Genomic DNA, 6,191 nt, shown 5'->3' with positions numbered 1-6,191 from the left:
AGTTTCTTATGTATCCTTCCAGAGATAGTTCGTGCATATGTGGGTATAACAAATACTTGTATGTGTGTTCATTTCCCAACCCGACTTTGTGCACACTTTTCTAGGCTTCTTTTTCCTTCCTCCCTTCCTCCCTGCCTCCCTGCCTCCCTGCCTCCCTGCCTTCCTGCCTGTACAGGGATTCGAACCCTTGACCTTGGTATTATCAGTGTCATGCTCAACCTACTTGAGTGAGCTAACTGGCCAGCCCTCATGATGTTATTCTTTGAAGTATTAAGGTTTTTAATTTAATGAAGTCCAATTTATCTTATTTTTCTCTTGTTGCTTGTGCTTTTGATGTCATATCAAAAAAGGTTTTTCAAACCAAGGGTCCCAAAGACTTACATTTAGATCTGTGATCCATTTTGGGTTAATTTTTATGTGTGGTGTGAAAAAAGGGTCTAACTTCATTCTTATGCTTGTGGGTATTCACTTGTGGAAAATAAAATCTGATCTTGTCAATAACTAGTCCAGTGTGTGGGTTATTTTAAAAAGCAGACTTGAAAGGATTTGACAGCTAGAAGGTGAAGGAAATAGAAGAGTCAGAGATTTTAGTTTAGGAATTAGATAATTAGTAATGCCAGTAACCAAAGTGGGCAAATCAATTGAAAGAGAAAGATCAGACAAATTTTGGAAGATCACTTTGGGCATGTTGAGTTTGAAGTGCTCACTGGTTTTGCAATTAGGTCATTGATGTCTTTTGCAACTGAAGCTTCAGTAGAGAGGTTACAATGGAATATTAGGACCAGTGCTTGAACCTTCAAGGAAAAAACATGTTTTCTCTGGCAATTATTGCTAAAGATAATAACTACTGTCTTGGTGGCCTAGGGGAAGGAAGATGCGGAGGACAGAGTGCTTCTCTTTTCCTTTATTTCTAGCTCAGTCCTCCAGTACTTAATATCGCTAAGATAAGCCTGGAATGTTGTAGCAAGACTTTCTGAAGACTAGGGAATAAAAGAAGAAGAAAAAAGAATGTTACAAGAGTTACAAGTAGTAGATATTTCTCTTTTAGTGAGATGGTCACTATAGGGTTGTCTCCCTGAGAAGCCCTGGATTCATTCCATGTGTCAGAGGCCAACTTTGCCTTGTACCTCATGGAAGGGTCCTCAAACACATCTAATCTTAAAGTGTAAGGGAGCAAGTTCCACTTTCCTTATACATATGTACAAGAGTTCTGGTTTCCTATTTGTGGGCCCATCTCTTTTCTCCAGATATGGGAATGACCACTTTTTTCAGAGAAACCATACCTTCACACAAGGATTCAGTCATAGGAACATAATCATTATTTCAGTCAAATAGGTAAGAATTCCAATCATACCAAAGATACTGTTAGTAGCGGGTATGTGTTTTCATATAGAGGTCTGAACTTCTCTGCAGACCACCAGTTATTCTAAAATATGTTGACGCCAAATGGGAGAGAAAGAAATGGAAACAGTGACTGTAGCTCACTCTTTGGAGGAATTTGAGAGGGAAGGACTGAGTACCTTTTGGAAAGCAGAAATATAAGAAGACTGAAGGTACTCCTGGACAGGATTTCTTTAGAATCCTGTTGGCATCAGAGAAAGGACCAACAGAAAATGAGAAATTTAAATCAGAAATGGGAATAATGGGTGGGACAGTGTCCTAGAGCATAGATGGGATACTAAGCTATGGAGAGGAGAATAGATATGTCTAAAACAGGCAAGACTGAAGAATGAATAAAGAGCAAGGAGAGGGTAAAGAAATGAAAATCAACAAAATCCATTTTCTGAAAAAGCATAGGTCATCTGGGTAAATGGCAGAAACAGTGATGGGATTGGAGCTTGAAGAGGCTGGGAAAAGATTTGTCTCTCTGAATGTAGTATTTTCCCCATACCCTAACATGTTGAGTAGTGCTGCTTTAGAGAGATGTCACATTTCTTGTACTTAACTCTCCAGAGATAATTGCTATTGAGTTGAACTATACTCATACATTTTTCTCTAAAATTATTAACCGCAGAAAATTTTAGTGGCATTAACAAATTAGGAGTATTGTTCATTCTAACGCAGAACACATAGCTATGGTCCATTCTCTCACACTGATACCCTCAGAAATGCTTAGATGAAAGGAACAGAACCGGAAGAGTCACAATTTGAAATGACCTTGTTGTGAAACTCCATAATAAATACTCCATGGCCTACATTTTAACATTGAAAGCTCTGCTTTCAGCAGAGCCCTTAAAAGTCTTGCTTTTCTCTGGTGCAATGAGTTGGTCCAATACAGTTAATTCATAAGAGAATCTTCTAACTTAATTTCCTGATATGATTCTCAGGTTTCCAAGAATAGAACTCTTTTTCTTAGCAAATAATTTGTATTTGAGTGTTATTTAACATAATCGTCTCTTGGTCAACAGGTCCTTCAACTGGTGACGCCACCCTGAGGTAAGAATAATACTCTGACAGTGCCCATTTCATTTAATCAAGAAGAAATGGGTATTTAAGAGCTTAGGACTATAGGTTTCTTTATTGTTTCCTTCCTCTTTTCACCATGTTTCCATTCTTTATTTTTGTCTTTTCCAACTTTCTTCTGTAAGATTATTGTTTTCCTCATCTTTGCTATGTCTTTTGGGTTCTGTTTAAATAAATTACCTTCTAGCTAGAGTCTAGGTTATTGTCTTACTATTCCTCTTCTCTCTTTAAATCCCATGTTTTTATAGCCATTAGTGAAATGTCTGGGGAAATTATGTGTCACTTTAGTTTCATCTTCCTATTTTATACTATATGCCCACTTTCTAGACTTATCTTTATAACAGGGAGATCATGTCAAGGGATATATTATCACATGGTGGGTGGAAGACCTGATTTATGTAATAAATGAATGTGATACTTTAGGGATGAGTGGGAACTAGTAGGAAGTATAAGCTTATGACTTAACCATATTGCAAAGAAGTGTCCTCAGCACAATCCTGGGGTCCCCCTGAATCATAGCTCTCAGACGTGGAGAGTGCTAAGTCTAAGGATGCCACTGAGAGCAATTTGAATTTCTTTCTTATGAGGAATTAGTATACAGGATTTGTATTAGTCCGTTTTGTGTTGCTATACCTGAAATACCTGAGACTGGGTAATTTATAAAGAACAAAGGTTTATTTGGCTTACAATTCTGGTACAGCTTCATCTGGCATGGGCCTCAGGCTGCTTCTACTCATGGTGGAAAGTGGCAGGCAGCCAGTGGGTACAAGCAGATCACATGGCAAGAGGAAGCAAGAGAGAGAGAGAGGTGCCAGGGTCTTTTAAACAATCCGCTCTCTCAGGGAACTAATAGAGCAAGAACTCACTCATTACTCCCCTGTCCCCCAGGGAGAGCATCAATCCATTCATCAGGGATCTGCCCCCATGACTCGGTCAGTTTCCAACACTGCCACATTGGGGATCAAATTTCCATATGAGTTTTGGGGGGACAACACATCCAAACGCCATCAGGATTTTAATGTGCAAGAACTTGAAGCTAAATTACCAAGAACTGACAACAGAATCGTGTTGGCAGCTTGAGGCTTTAACACTTGAGCAAATCTGGTAAGATTTGAGGAGTAGTGAAGAGAAGGATTGGGACATGGCACCCCTAAGTGTGAAATAGAAACATTAGAATATATTGTAATGAGAAACCTTTAATAGAGAAACAAGAACACACTCAAACCTGAATTCACAACTAAAATGCAAGGGTATTTGAAAGTGGCCACCAAATAAGATGACTGGGTATAAAAAACACCCTTCACTACGTGAAAGGAGCTCTGATAATTCAAATGGACTTCTTATTTGAGATGTAGAATAGAAAAAAAAAGTTTTCTGAGATGTAATATTTCAGCTTTGCCTGATGGAAGAGGGGAGCGTGAAATGATTTCTAAGGTCCTAATAAAGATTGCATAGCAACAGGTGCTTTCTATATTTCAGGAGAAGAATTGAACGCTGAGAATTTGATGTCTTCTTTGACCCCAGAGAACTCCGTAAAGAGGCCTGTCTGCTCTATGAAATCACATGGGGCATAAGCCATAAGTTCTGGCAAAACTCAAGCAAAAACACCACCAATCATGTTGAAATTAATTTTATAGAAAAATTTACTTCCGAGAGACATTTTTGTTCATCCATCAGCTGCTCCATCACCTGGTTCTTGTCCTGGAGTCCCTGCTGGGAATGCTGCAAGGCTATAAGAGAATTTTTGAGTCAATACCCTAGTGTGACTCTGGTTATTTATGTAGCACGGCTTTTTCAGCACATGGACCAACAAAACCGGCAAGGACTCAGGGACCTCATTAACAGTGGTGTAACTATCCAGATTATGAGAGTCTCAGGTAAAAAAGAGTCTCAGGTAAAAACAATAAAGACTCTTAAGTATTTATGAGAGTCTGTGGTGATAATATCTGTTCCTAAGCCAGGAGATTGGTTCTCCCAGGCTGGAAGTCTCAGAAGTGATAGTCCAAAGTAATGTGAAAAAAAAAAAAAAAACCCAGGTGTGAAATTCACGGTAAGGAAAGTATCAAAAATCCAACTCCTTTCTCCCCTCTTGCTGCTGTGGCCTCTCAGCCATCTTCAAATGAACCCCTTTGTTCTTTTTAGGGAGTCTAGCCAATCTCCAGCAGCAAAGAGGCCAGAGGCTTTATAAATGGTGTACTTGTAAGTTGGGGCTGTCTTTCAGAAATTTACCACTTTACTTGTTGAATGAACCAAGATTTGTGTTTCCATAGAGTATTGTCACTGCTGGAGGAATTTTGTCAACTACCCACCTGGGGAAGAAGCTCACTGGCCAAGATACTCATCTCTGTGGATGCTGCTGTACGCTCTGGAACTCCACGGCATAATTCTTGTAAGTTACTTTAAAGGACAAAGATTCTGATGCAAAAGGAAGCATCCTTCTTCAAACTTCTTTCTAGAAAATTTTGACACATATTCTCACTATCTCTTTGCCATTTATGTTGAGATTAAGTTGTTTCACTAGTTGACTCATCTTAAGAAAATGTGAGAACAAGACAACCTCTTTGTAGGAAGTAAGTGGGAGAAGGGAGTGGATAGACTGGTCTAAGATATATGTAGGCCCCATATTAATTCTGTTTTGTGATCATTGTTATTGTTGCTATGACAACACATACTGGCTCTACAGTATTTCAAACAGTCTCCTTTCCCATATTGGTGTATGTCATCCTATTGAAGAAATGTAGGTGTCCCATTTGGACACCTTGAAAGTAGTTCAATAGTCTTTCAATTGACATTTTTAGATGTTCACAGTAATAATAGTATTAATAAAATATTTATCCTAAAGACTAAATATAATCCTTTTTTATTCGAGTCTTCTATCCTTTTTAAAGATTTCAAGAAGATGTCAAAAGCAGCTTACATTTTTTCAGACTTGCTCTTCAAAATTGCCATTACCAAACAATACCGCCCAACATCCTTTTATCTACAGGGTTAATACAACCTTCTGTGACCTGGAGATGAATACAATGATTTCTTGTAGGTACTGTTTCAAGAACAAGCAATGGTGACCTACTAGAGTAAGTGCAATTAAGAATCCAGAAATTTTCACAAACAGCGCATCATGGATTATATTATCTCCGACCATATTCCAAATTACTTCCCAAACTTTGTGGCTTAAAACAATAAATATTCATTATCTCTCACAGTTTCTGTGGGTCAGGAATTCAGGAGCAGCTTATCTGTGTTTCTGACTCAGAGTCTTCCATGAGGTTGCAGTCAAGGTGTCNTTTTGTACATTTCACATATAGAATCATAAAATATGTGACTTTTTGGTGGCTGGTCCCTTTCGTTCGGCATACTGTTTCAAAGTTCATTCGTGTTGTACTGTGTATTATTAGTACTTCATTCCTTTTTATAGACAAATAATAATTCCCATTGTTTGATTCTACCACATATGTTTATTCACCAGTGATGGACATTTGTATTTGTTTTAGTTTTTTTTTCATTTTGGGCTTTGATGAATAATATTGCTATGAACATTCTTGTCCAAGCTTTTGTATGGACATCTGTTTTCAATTCCCTTGGGTATATACATTGGTGTGAAATTGCTGGGTCATTTGGTAACTCTAAACATAACTTTATGAGGAACTGCCAAAGTATTTTCCAAAGCACTGCACCATTTTACATTCCCACAGCAATGTATGAGATTTCTAATTTCTTCATACCACAAA

Source organism: Galeopterus variegatus, unplaced genomic scaffold (genome assembly GCF_000696425.1).
Source record: "Galeopterus variegatus unplaced genomic scaffold, G_variegatus-3.0.2 Scaffold3578, whole genome shotgun sequence".
Taxonomy (NCBI): domain Eukaryota; kingdom Metazoa; phylum Chordata; class Mammalia; order Dermoptera; family Cynocephalidae; genus Galeopterus; species Galeopterus variegatus.
This window is presented reverse-complemented; position numbering follows the sequence as displayed.